The sequence below is a fragment of the Triturus cristatus genome, chromosome 3_2 (assembly GCF_964204655.1).
Source record: "Triturus cristatus chromosome 3_2, aTriCri1.1, whole genome shotgun sequence".
Lineage (NCBI taxonomy): Eukaryota > Metazoa > Chordata > Amphibia > Caudata > Salamandridae > Triturus > Triturus cristatus.
This window is the reverse complement of record NC_140584.1, coordinates 104,979,411-104,993,908: the sequence shown is the minus strand read 5'-3', so window position 1 is coordinate 104,993,908 and position 14,498 is coordinate 104,979,411. Positions and strand designations below refer to the sequence as shown.

General features: G+C 42.0%; 1 protein-coding gene across 1 annotated transcript in view; it reads right to left on the bottom strand.

The window, feature by feature from the left end:
- Positions 1-14,498, bottom strand: part of LOC146856871 (uncharacterized) — a 732,840-nt gene that overhangs the window by 231,971 nt on the left and 486,371 nt on the right. The gene's annotated exons all lie outside the window — the stretch shown is intronic.

The following is a 14,498-nucleotide window of genomic DNA, read 5'->3' as shown; positions in this document are numbered from 1 at the left end:
CTGATGCACTGATAGCAGTAACTGACCACACAGATGTGTGCACATTGGAGAGCTCATTGTTGGGACAGTTTAGGCACCCGAAATCTACAAAAGACGCAAACAGATTCTTTGATTTGGCATTGCTAATTGCTTGCCGACTCATAGCCATGCGTTGGAAGGCACAAACATTACCTGGTAAAGCTCATTGGTGCAAAGCAATGCTTAAATGGGGGTAAGTGGAAGCTGTGTCGCTCCCACAAGAGGAAGCATGTGGACTGCACAAAACCCCATAGTGACAGATTGGGAGACACTGTTGGCTGACCTGCACACCTACAGTAAAGACCTGGTTGGCCAGCGCTAGCACTCATGCTTATATTTCATGCATTCCCTGATGGGTCTGAGATGCTATATCCTCCTAATCCCACTTCTTTTTGTCTGCTAGCCCGCATATGCTTAACTTCCCATGTTCTTTCCTACTGATGCTGCCCCCTGCCTTCTCCTATATGCACAACAAAGCCTTCCTACTGCATGCCCTGATGTTCCTCTGAAAAGCTACAGTGGCATACGCCAACATTTCATGTATACTACTAGACTATAGTGAGGACAACACGGATCCAGGATGGAAAAGATCCTGTCCAGTGATTGTGACAAAACTGAATGGGCACATGCCTCCTCGTGATCTCTTATGTTCCATTTGTTTCCATGCTTGTAGAAAGAACCAGACACCCCTGTTGATATCTATGCAATATAATGCCTTTACTAGGATTGTGGTGGAAACACAGTTAATTCAAATTTATCTTGACACTGATGTAGAATAATATCCAATTGTAATGTTGATAAATGCAAATAAAAACTGGTTAAAAAAACTAGTAGTAACTTTACAGTCATATTTGATGGTTTTAGTCACTCCTCCTCCTATTTCACAGTGTGGGGGCATGTCAGTCCACACTTTTGAGTAACTTGACACTGGTAAATGTTGACTAGCACAAAGTAGTAAAGTTCCTTAAAAGTGTAAAAGTAAGCTTACATGTGTAGCTTTACTCACAAGTAAGTTTACTTAAGTGAATAGCCCCCCCCAAGGTATTGAAAAAAAGCCTAAGATCAAGTAGCAAGTGCAAACTTTGAATTCAACATTGAAAATATTCTGTGATCCACCCCAAACAAGCTACTTACTATTCATCAACAATTAAGGTATAAATCCACTACTCATGACGTGTTGGGATGAACAAAGGTCATATTCAAAATGCTGAGAGCATGATCCCATACCACCAAAATTCAAGGTGCAACACCAGTGGCAACCCAAAAAATTATCTGTGCTCCAGTGTTAGGGTATTTACCACTTAGGGGCATATTTACAAGCCCCTTGCGACAACTTTATGCCGCCGTTGTGTAACTTCTGTGACGCAGCGGTGTCGTAAACAATGCGCCGCTTTGCGACATAATTGCAACGCTGTGCATCTTGGGAGATGCGTCACATTGTAAAGCCCTGGGCTACATTATACCTGCGTCAGGTATAATGTGTGCAGGGTTGGCATTGCGATGTGAGAAAGCCTCGTAAAAGTGACGCAATGAAATCTACAAGATTTTACTGAGTCACTTTTACGACGCCACTGCGTCAAAACTTTACGCCTGCTTGAAGCAGGTGTGAGGAGTGTTGCAGCATGATAGGAATAGGGATTCCTGACCATTGCTGGAGTTGTGTCGTGCTTGCCTCACGACTCCAGCAATGCGCTGCCTTTACGCCACAAGATGCGTCACGCATCTGTCTCTCCTTGCGCCACGGTGCACCGCATTGTAAATGCGACACATCCATGGCGGCGCAACGTTTTTTTTTCCGGGACTAAACTGACGCATCTCTGCTAATATGCAGAGATGCGCCAGTTCTTGTAAATCTGCCCCTGAAAGTCTACCTTGAATGAAGGAGTTTAGGGAAAATATTGCAGTTGCCCTAGCATAAAGAATCCGGTGCTTACAAGAGGAGACTGCGAAAGAGCTGAGTGTGTGATGAACGTTAACTGCTGCTGTGACTGTGGGAAGTCATACACCACTCAATCCAGATAGTGAGGTCTAAAAGATGTGGGATACCCTGCAGCATGCAGGGTGATCCATGACAATGGGGCATACATTAGTCCCTAAAAGCTGGAGGTGCTGGAAGCATTGCTAACACATTCAGTGGCTTTAACCAAAGGCTTTAAACAACAAACCTAAATGCCAGAGGAGGTGCTGTGCCAAAGATCATCAGGGAGGATATCAATCAATGCCTTGGCTTAACAGCTAGAATTCACAGTGTACTTGTAGCTTTGTTTCCATTTAGAACTTGTGTATGGGTCCAAGAAAGGTTCACCGACATAGGATCCACTGAAACATGTGTTGCACAACCAGAGCACAGCTACTCTACCAACGATACTGCCGCTGACATGTGTGCAGACACACACTCAACGGGTACAGCAACAATGGCAGTTGAGCTGCAGCAGAGTTCTGGTGCTCTGTACTCGATGGGTCATATGAGGACAAATACCCCCACAGCAGCCCTGCCTTCATTAACATTCACAGACCCGACCAGCTCTTTACAAACACCAAACAGGACAGAAGAGGTACATTGCAATTGTGACTCTAATCAAAAAGGAAACCATTGTTTCTTATGACCGCACAGATACAACTCTTGGGCAGGAAGTCTCCAGATGTAAGGAAGCCAACAGGAACAATTCAACCTAAAGCTCCCTACTGAGGTCCCTAAACACCAATTAATATCTGTCCTAAATGAACTAGAGAGGCTGTTTCACAAAATCATACTGGCTGTTACATGGAAGATAAGTGTATTGCTAGAAGTGTCTTTTCCTCAGTATATAAAGTATTGTGTTGGGTGCAGAACCTTTTCTTTCAGAAGCAAAAGCACTGGATGGACATTGATTTATTTATTGATTGAACAAATGTTGGCAGCTAGGGAACCTAATCACTGCACCATGAAAAATAATCACAAGTTTGAAACGCAGATTGTTTCCTAGCTCAAGTGACCCGCTACCAATCGATCACATTTTAGACATTGTATGACATGAAAATGAGAGGCAGCCAAGGTTTTCAAATAAGAACATCTAACTCTTTTGCTGAAGTATTGAGAAAGAAGACAGACTGGTTATTTTTTGCTTGAAAGTCGGGCTTTTTTTTATTTTTTCTTCTTCAAACAAAAAACACATGCATCCAACATGTTTTACGCAAACAGAGGCTTCTTCAGGGCTGAAAACATGCCAAAAAGTACACATATATAATCTGTTTTAAACATATAAAATAGATGGAAAAAACAGTACAACTGAGAAAGTGGCATACTCAATACGAATGTAACATGAAGAATATGGGTAAAAGGCCTAGATATTAAGGACAAATAATAAATCCATAATAAAAAACGTTTTTTGTTTTATCCCATTGAGACAAAATATAATAATTAACACAATAGAAAGACACATGTGACTACAATCATTGTTATGACAGTACAGACACAAAGACATTACCAAATCAAACAGTTAGATTCCCAACTAAAGCACATACAATAATCCTGTACATTACAGAGTATTCCTTTTGACATTCCATCCCATAAATATAGTGCATGGGAGAGACTCCGAGTTTTTAAAATATATATATATATATATCTACGTGATCAAGGCCACATGTCTGGCGGCCGAAAAGCGTCATTTGGACATTTGATGCTTGAATAAATCATCACTAACTTTCAACTTTGCCTGCGGAGTCTGTTTCCTGGTGCTGTGCCGCTCCTATGGATGGTTGTACCCCTGGGATCCTGTTGTGTCCATTACCACAACTTACGCTATTGAAAACAAATGTGTATATATAGGCTAAATCAATGCCTTTAAAAAGTCAAGGTTTATTTATAGTGACGATGAAACACAATAAAACGAAGGTGCTAGCACCAACCCATGTGCTTCAAGGCCCAGTGTTGAGTGCCTGTCTACTTAGTTTCACCACAGCTGTTGATATGGGACTGATCTCGGTAAACTACAACATGAATGCTCACCACGATATAGTAAGTGAATTCCCTTAGTTGTTTCATGGTTTATGAAAGCTTAATGCTCTGAAAGTTGCATAATAATGAGGATGTCATACCTGTTGCTTAAAAACATGGATGAATTGCTTTTGATTTACAAGAATCTGTTGAAAAATAACTTGAATTGTTACTTAAGTATGATATCATTGAGCGTTCTACTGGTCCAACACCCTTTGGCTTTCTCCCATAAGATTAAAGCCCAAAAAGGACAGTGAAGGAGCTGAACGCATATGTTTTGACATGCGTTGGGCAAACAAGGCAATTGAATCAGAACGACATCCATGTCCACACATTGCTGACATGATAACACAATTAATTGGTACAAACATCTTCTCTCACCTTGATTTGAATAAAGGTTATAATCAGTTAGAACTTGAAGAAAATTGCAGGTACATTCGAACCTTTTCTACACGTTAGTCTGTTTTGATAGAAAAACTAAAGGCCTGATTTAGATTTTAGCGGACAGGTTAATCCATCCCAACAGTGACAGATATCCCGTCCGCCGAAATAAAATCCAATATGATAATACGTGATTTATATTTTGGCAGATAGGATATTCATCACAGTTGTGATGGAGTAGCCCATCTGTCCAAATCTAAATCAGGCCCAAAGGTTTGGTGTGTTTTCGGCTGCAGGACGTTTTCAAGACGTCATTCGATGTACCATACAGCCTGTCATGAAATGCGTTCAATTATAACAAGGGCGTATTGGTGATTGGAGCTACATAAAAAGAGTGTGATAAAGCTCTCGCACAAGTATGCCATTTACTTGCTGATGCAGGTTTGACTTGGAATGCAGACAAGTGTGAGTTTCATAAGACAAGGCAAAAATTATTCCACTATATCTTTTCTGATTGAGGTATGATACCCGATTCTGCTCAAGACAAGCTTTGTCAAATGCTGATCCCTCACCAGAGGTTTCTATGGTGCATTCATTTCTTGCCATGGCCAGCTCCTGTTCCAGACACATAACAGATATTGTCACTGTAAGTTTTCCATTGAGAGACTTGATGAAAAAGAATGCTTCATTGCATTGGTCACATAAAGTGAGAAAAGTTTTAAGAAAAATAAAAAACCCTTTGAGAATGCTACTGAAATGGCATAGTTCAACTGAAGCTTTATACATAAGTGGTTGTTGACGCTAGCCCAGGTGAGTTAGGTGCTATCCTTGCACAGCACAATGGACACCCAGATGCTCAAAGGCCTATTGCGGTATATGCAAGTAGGAGCTTGTCTCAAACATAACATTCTTATTCACAACCTGAATGTTTAGCCCTGGTATGGGCTTGTGAACATTTCCATGCATTCCTGTACTGAAAGCTGTTTACACTGGTAACTGGTCATAAAGCTTTACTGACTATATTGGCAATCCAAAGGCCAAGATGCCTCCTCACATTGAAAGATGGGGACTATGATTACAAGAGTACAATTGTATCAGTATGCATTGTCTAAGGAAGGATCAGAACCATGTTGACTACTTTTCCAGAGTGCCTGTCCAAGGTCACAGTAACCCCTCCAAGATGCCTGAAGCCTATACCAATTCCATTGTAAAATCAAACACATCAGCTGCCATTTCGTTAGCCCAGATTATCACTGCCACGAACCATGATAGTGACATGCTAAAGATGAAAGATATAATTACACAGTTAGTCAAAATTCTTACTTGGTTCTGCTGAGCGATAAAAGTCACATCATAAAAGGAATATACAGTAATTGATACATAATTAAAAAATCATGATAAGGGCGTTGTTAAAATGAACCTTTGATAAAATCCCAAACATCCATTAAATAGGATAAGAGCATCAAAATACAATAAAAAATGTCAATATTTTGATCGTAATCTTTAAGAACTTAAGATGCAGTTCAAAACAGCCATAATAACAGTTTCGTTTCTCAGGCACTTCAAGTAAAAAAGGGCAATTGTGTAAGATCTAGATTCAAGTGCACGCAATACTGGGTGCAGAAACGGCCATCTTTGACGAAAATAAAATGTGCAAACTAAAATATAGTGCCAATTGCTTTGTTCGGTTGGGACTTCACAGTGACAGGGGGGCAGGGTTTAAAACCAGCTGCTGTTGGAGGGAAATGCTACCAGGAAATGTAGTTTGGAGTCGAAACCTTGTCAGTAAAAACTTTTGTCTCTCATCTGCAATGAACTGTAAGTAAAATGCTGGCCATGGTGGTAAAACCAGGGAAATAACCCCTCTTTCTTTATAACTGTCACCTAGACGTGCCTTTTGCGTGTGCTGGAAGAGAAGCTATTGTATGTGGGTTGCGAGGATACTGGATAGGATAGCCAGATTATGATAAAATGCTGGAGTGCCCAGACTTTCAAAGCTCATTCGAACACATTTGAGCCAAGGAATATCTAGGCAATTATCCAAGTTAATTCAATCTAGCAAGACTAATTCACACAATTGGGCATCTGGATTTTTCTAAATCCGCTGCAACAATAAGAGAGGTTATAAATGTGGCAATATGACGTTAAAGTAGAATGTGGGGTTGCCAGAAGTCTTCTTATAAACTTATTCTGTACAATCTGTAGTACTTTACAAATTGCATGTTCCCAAATGCCTGCCCCAAATGTTGCAACTGATAAACATTTACTTTTAAAAATACAAACCAGTTCACTTATTGGTTTATGTTTCAGCCTCTTTGTGAATCTGAAGACTGCATCAATTGCCCTTTGACACTGCAGAGCTCTCACATTCAATAAAAACTTCCAGTTAAAATCAGCATCAATCAGAACACCCAAATACACTTCTAAGCCACCAAATGAAAACTTTCTGGTTTTAAAAGCATCTAGCAGGGATTGAAGACCATTAGCTGTTCGGGCAATAAGGACAGCATCGCCTGCATGAAGTAACATAGGGATTTCTCAAGAATTAATCTTAGGGATATCTTTACCGACACTCACCAAGTGATCTCCCAGTGCGTCAATATAAATTAAGAAAAGGAATGGGGCCAAGACACTGCCCTGTCTGACCCCTGTTACTGATGGAAAATCTTCAGTGAGGTCCCCATTCAAACTGTAATGCACTCTAGTTGTAGTATGTGCCTGAAGACTGTGCAGCAAGGACATTTTTGCACTGTTTATGCCTATTTCAGAAATTATTAACCATAATCTAGAGTGATCCACTATATCAAAGGCGCAGGTTAGGTCCATAACAGCACGATGAACACCTTCTTTATTGGAACTTTGTGTATTTTTGGACTCTACGAGACACATTTAATGTCTGCTCCACTGTTCCCAGGCCCGGGTAAAACCCAAACTGTAAATCCGATAGTCCCTGTATCTCTGCAGCCCAACTTTATAGTTTGGCCAGTATAACCCATCCTAAAATCTTAACCGTGTTATCCAGAAGTAAGATTGGTGCTAGCAGTGTGGCTGGCTTTCATCACCCTTTTTAAAAATAGGTGCAATAATGGCCCCTTCTTATGTTTTAACCAGAGGCCCAATAATTGCACATCTTAGGACATTAGTTATTTAAGGGTGTCCAGAACTGTGGGGGGTATTTAAAGATATCCGAGGGGATTCTATCGGTTCCTAGGGCTTTCTCAGATGGACTATTTTCAATTGCTAAAATGACATCAGAGACCTTAATGGATCTGCTGAGTTCCCAGCTGAAGGTGGAGTCACAGGTAGGTATATCATCCATATCTTGTGTAAGGGTCTGTGCCTTTGGGCAGAATTTATTTGAAAGGTTGGTCACCCAGGAATCACTTGAGATGACACACTCAACTTTTGGGAGGGACTCACCTGGAAGAGTTTGAGAGTTTATTACCAGCCAAAAGGCTCAGGAATCTTTCAACTCACTGGCAGCTCTTAACTCTTCCCAGGTCTTTTCCCATATTCCTGTCTTGTTTCTTAAATGGCTTCTCTATAGGTTTTTCTGGCCATCGCTACTCCCAGACGATCCCTTGGTCATTTATTAAGAGCATACTTTAGGAGATATGAGCTTTAGAGTAGGTACTATCAAAGCAGCTTAGACTAGTGTGGGTTTTTCTAGCTGTTTTAGTCAGCTTGTCTGCCATATGCCTTTTAAGAGCGGTAAAAGCCTGGATTACCCAACATGGACTTGATTCCTTTTGAAGGACCTGAATAATCTCTATTTTATTGTGAGTAAATATGTCTCTGTGAAAGGCACCCTTGTCAATCTTTCCCCATCTGATGTTTAGACCTTTATTTTTCTTATATTTAATTTGATGTTGTGGGATTTTCTGAACATCCCTGGATAAATGTATTTTTACATTCAACATTAGTGGATTATGATTACTTACGCATGAGGCAACCGTTTTACAAGCAACCAGTTCTGGTAGCAGCTCCTTGGAAATTAATATATGGTCTATGATAGAATTAGGCCCTGGCCCCATGTATGTCAGAATCAGAATGAGGGACCCCGTGCTATAAACATGTGCAAATACGAAAATGTTAACGCCGGACACTCTATTTAATGTGTTCCCACAGGGGGTGTGTCTGAAATCTGAAGGGGTTCACCAGATTCATCACTAATTCTACATATTGCAGAGAAACAGTAACCACACTTTTATTAAAAAACATACTTTATCGATTTTTTATTTATTCAGTGCATTCACTAAGAGCATTTTAACATGACATCTTGTTTCATTCAGGTATCTTACATTTGTTGGTTGCATTAACAGCATATCCATCAGTTGAATTGACACTGTTGTTATTTTATCGATCGTATAACCAATGCATCTCTGTATTACACAAACTTCAATAGTCAAATTGTTATTTAACTTGTAACAACTGCCCTTCCTCCCGCCCCCTCCCCTCTGTTCTGGCCAATTTGATCCATTCATAGTTATGCTGTTGCGTCCCGGACTGTCTTGTATTATGTGCATAATGCTGGTGATCGTGCATTCTGTCTATTCCTACATCAGGCTCCATCTCTTGGCGCTAGGACTAGACAATGTGTGTCTTTTATACAATAGGGGTGCTAGGTAATGGATCGGGGTCTATGGCTTTAAAGCACCGCCCCAGCGTACTACTTCACTGTGCCAGGTATATATTGTGGGGGGTTTTACTGATTCCCACCTCATAGTTACGGACCGTTTGGCTATAATTAGAGTGAGATCTAGGAATCAGAGTCGGGCTTTCTAGGGGGCAGTGCATTTGCGGAGGTCTAGCAGGCACTCTGCGACAGAGTCCCCGGTTTAAAGGTATGTAGCTGTATCTATGCCTTGTTGTACATCCTCCCAATTCCCTCTAAGGCGCGGGCAGGACCGTAACATAACAATTCCGCTTTTTCCGTCTTGCATCGGGGGCAGTAATGCTGTGTGTTTGGGAACAGATGCTGCAGACGGCGTGGCATAAGGTAGGCTCGATGGAGAAAAAGTGTGATATCACTCTTTCTTCAGAGACTGTGCTTATCCTTATATAAGTACCAGAAGGTATCCCCGCAGGCATGATACACCAAAAAATGGATAACCCAAGCTTAAGTTTTGACGTTGACACAGTGTCAGAAATTTTAAGGGCACCTTCACTCCTGGCAGTAGATGGGAGCATAGCGAAAGGCAGTAAAAATTAAGATTGGAAAGCACTACAAGCACTTAGGAAACTACAGAACAAAACGGCCCTACACGGGACAGTTAGGACCGAATATTTACGGGCCAATATAGCCCCCAGTGGCCTCTTGGTCACACTTACTCCAAGGATCTTCCTAGAGGATTTGACCTTCCGTAGAGAATGGTCAAAAATAGCGTGGAAGTGTACACAAGATTTTCTCGTACTCATAATCAATACAGCTAAGCGTCTATCAGACGAACTCTTGATCCAGATCACCGTAGCTGAGAACGTATTGAAAGCCAGCATCTCAATCTCAGCATTTAAATCACGACTGGCTGAAATAAATGTGGAGATGAATGAACATAAGGAGTTCATCACCGAACAAAAAATCACAAAACTCCAGAAGGATGTGAAGCGATTTGAACACGAGAAGGTGTATCCTTCTACTAAAGACGACTATGTCTTCCAGAATCAAGCAACCACTTCAGATGACAACAGCAGTAATTCTTCGAGGAGGACAAACTCTATTAGTAGTGACTCCAGCTACGAGGGCCGCAACTACACGCCGAATTCCAGGAGTGCCCAGAGACAGCAACCACCCCCCTTGTTCCAGAACTTCCCATCTCACCCCTTCCGACCACAACTATACCCAGGACAGTGGATGGGACCCCAGCCAATGTGGAACATACCACCAGGACATCCTCTTCAGGCACAATACCACCAATTCCCAAACCCCCCTTTTCACAACTGAGGGAGGGGCAGAGGAAGAGGCAGAAGAAGAGGAGGACCCAAGAATGTGCATTGGCAGGAGCCAGAACCAATGACACTGCGGAGCAAGACATCAAGACAGAAACGTTAGTAGTTAACCTGTCCTCCAGACCCTTGTCTGATGGCGAATCCAGAGTCTTGGAGAAGGGCTTGGGTTTCGTCCCGACACCCTGTGAGGATACATTCAGACTACTCCAAGAATTACATCAATTCTTCTTGAAGGTGAGATTGAGAGCTTTCTTTCAAGAACAACCAGAGATCTCTAACACCGGCACTGGTTTCAAGAAGAAGTCAAGGTTTACGCTAACAGTGGCCATGACACCGAACAAAATACTCACTTTCTAACAAGCTTCTTGAAGGACGTCACCAACATCATGAGTGAGCGCCCATTTAACAACATGTCAAAAGAAGAAAGGACTCTCCTAAAGACCCTTACTGAAGACACGACTATCAGCCTGAAACCAGCTGACAAAGGCGGTGCCATTGTGATCCAGGATGTGGGCACATATGATGCGGAATGCCGTCGCCAATTAACTGACACCAAATACTACCTACCTATTGAGGAAGACCCTACTGCACGTCTCACGGCCATGATCAAGGGCCTAGTCACTGAAGCAGAAACTGAAGAGTGGATCTCTTCACAGGAAGCAACGTTTCTCCTCAATGATCAACCTAGAATCCCTTACTATTACACACTACCTTAGATAAATAAAGAGACTTATCCCCCCCGTGGTCGACCCATCATATCCGGGATTGATTCTCTGTTGGAACCATTGAGTAAGTTTTGTGATTTCTACCTTCGCCCTGTAGTCACAAAAACTCCAACCTATCTCAGGGATACGACTGAAGTACTCAACCTCATTAAGAACTTCCCTGCACCAGAAACTATCGATCTTCTGGTGATCTTAGACCTTAGACCAGAGATCTTCAAACTGTTGATGCCGAGACCCACATGTCAAAAGATTTTAAGCATAAGGACCCCCTCCTGACAAAAATTTCTAGAACTTGGTCCCCCTCATCATTGCCAACTATCGATAACCATAAATGCCCCCAATTCCTACAGCAAATCATTTTTACAACGGGGAAATAAATTAAACAGTGTTTAGCAAATCAAAGGTCAGTAAGAGAGCTTGGGGGCATGGTCAAAGGCATGGCTAAAACAAAGAGCCTTATTTATGAGGCATTGGCGTAGGGCAGCGCCGCAAGTCTTCTTGCTGCTCTGCCCAACGTCAATGTGAAAGGGCAGAAATACACCTTATTTATGAAATATGGTGCATCCTTGTCCTTTCCCCCTGCATTGGCACACAAATTGCTGCCTAAAGCCAACATAGGCAGGATTGTTTTTGTGCAGGAAGGGGTACCTTCCTGCAAAAAAAGAATCCTGAGAGGGGTTTTCATCTTTCCATGTGTTCTGCAGAATGCAGCGCACATAGAAAGAGGAACAAACATAGAAAGAGAAAAACCAAGGAGAAATCGTTATGCCTGCTGTGGGGAGGCGTAAGATTTTGGCGCTGTCCTACGTTTACATGGTTTTATAAATCTGGTGCAGTGTCAAAATCCATGGATGCTGTGTGAGAACACCCACTGCAATGACTATGGAATGCCTACTTGACATAGTGTAAGGCACGCAGCGACTTGTGCTGCTTTATCTTACTCCATATCTATGAGGCGATGCAAAGCCACGCAGGGTTGACTTTGCGTTGTCTCATAGATAGGATTGAGACGCTTATGCCGCCAAAGCTTGAAAAAAAGCGCAAGCCTCTCATAAATCCCAAAATATTTTGTTAGTTTTTTTAGGTCTTTCACCATCAGGTAGCTACATATAAAATAATGGGTAGCTTAAATGGAAAATAAATTTACTCAAAGGGAAAAGTACTGTAGTACATTTTAAACCTCTATTATTTAATGCCCAGCAGAGGTCTGTGTGTAACCAGATAGACACAGAATTAAATTTGGCTAGCGCAGTGGAGAATAGTGACTTGTGTATTTTAGTGCTATGAGGTCACAGCCTGTGACAGAACGCACAGTGAATGTGTAAGTCGTTATTTTATATTTGCATTACACCCATTATAATATAGACTGCTACAAACTGTGCAAATAGTTTTAAAATATAATGGAGCTTCCAAAATGTACATTTGAGTAATATAAAACCATAAGTAATGTTTTCTTTTTTTTGTGCATACCTGTCCCTTCAACACATCCCATGGGGTAATAAGCACTGTGTAATTGCAGTTATGGTTAAAAGCATGCACTTCACAGTCCAGTTGTTACCTCTTTGCACCACCATGCAAAAAAACCCCACATCTTTGCCATCACAAGCCAGAACCACTCACAGGCACCTTTCACATTTGCAGATTAACTCCTAGCGCACATTTGCATGTCATTTAGGCAAGCAGGCCCCCTGACATGAACACTTACTTGAAGGATTGTTTCACCAGGCCTCTTCCTTTTAAAGCACATGAGAGGCAATTAAATTCAGCTGAAGCATGTTAACGATTGGAATGAAGGGTCCTGGCCTTTGCCCAAAAGGAAAAGCTCATTTTGCATTCCATGCAGAAGTTAGGCCTGGAAATGCGCGACCCCCTTCCCAGGACTCCACGGCCCCCCTAGGGGTCGCGTCCCACAGATTGAAGACTGCTGCCTTAGACGTAGAGGCTTTGTACATCAATATTCCTCAAGATGCCACGCGGGAAGTCCTAGAATCCACCTTACAGAACATTGACCCATGGCCCTACGAGACACCTATCTCGTTCATCTGCGAATGTGCTTCCCTAGCCTTGAAAGGAATTTCTTTTGCTTTTCAAACACAGCTTTACCATCAGATTCAAGGGACTAGCATGGGAAGCACATTCGCACCGAGCCTGGCCTGTCTTTACACGGCCAACTTTGAAGAAAAGTTCATCCTAGGTGGGAACAATCCCTACACGGCCAACATATTAATATGGAGGCGTAATATTGATGATATCCTCCTTTCTGGAGGGGAGGCGAAAAACAATGTGTGTCATTCTGTAAATGGATTAACAGCTTAGACCCATATCTCAAATTCTCGGGCACCAGATCGCATGAAAGTATCCCTTTCCTGGATCTCTTGATCTCCCTACAAGAAGGAGCATTATTCACAATGAACAATAAAAAGCCCACAGATAGGAACAGTCTTCTTATATTCAGAGAGCAATCATCCAAAAGCCTTAAGGAACAACCTCCCAGTGGGTCAGTTCCTATGCCTATGTCGCAATTGTAATACCCTGACTGAATTTGATAAACAAGCAAAAATCTTGTCAGATAATCTGACGGATCAACACTACCCGAAGAAAATAATATGGCAGGCACAAAAACGGGCTAAAAACAATCATAGGGATGCCCTGCTGGAAAGCAGAGAGAGGCCAAACACAGAGGCATTGATGTGCGTGACTACCTTTACCCCAATTCCAATAAAATTCAGAAGATTATTAAAAAACACTGGGGTATTTTAAAGACAGGGGGTTTTACTCCAGGCCCACCACCTCTCTTTGCATTTAAATGCACCCAAAACCTGAAGGACATCCTTGTCCACACACGTCCTAAGACAACCATCACAACTCAACCTACCCTATGAGCTCTACCCTCAGTAGAGGGTCACTATCCCTGCGGATCCTGTTCCGTATGTCCACTCACAGGAGTATCAAAACAGATAGACCTAGGTCTGGCCAGACCGTGGTACCAGAAGAGACATATGAACTGTAATACAAAAAACTGCAAATACCTCTTAACTTGTCCTTGTGACAAGCAATATGTAGGTATGACAACGAGACCTGTGAAAATTTGAATAGAGGAGCACAGAAGTACTATACATTGTAAAAAAAACAAGAACCAAACTACTGAGCCACTTTCTATAGAAGAACCACACCCCTGATAACCTAAGTTGGACCATTATTGAATAAAACCCTAGTTGGGCAACAAGCACATTGTTCAGGCAAGAACAACGCTGGGTGTTCCGTCAGAAGAGTAATGCAGGAGGCTTGAATGACGAAATACCTTGGGCGGAATTGATCACCTAGGTCTAAAGGCCTACCAGTTACTTTGGGACTCCAGAGATATCCTGAGAATAGTGCATGAACCCCATTATGCAGTAGCTCAGAGATGAGTGCCACATTGAATCTTGATCTCTTGATCACACACCTTGGAC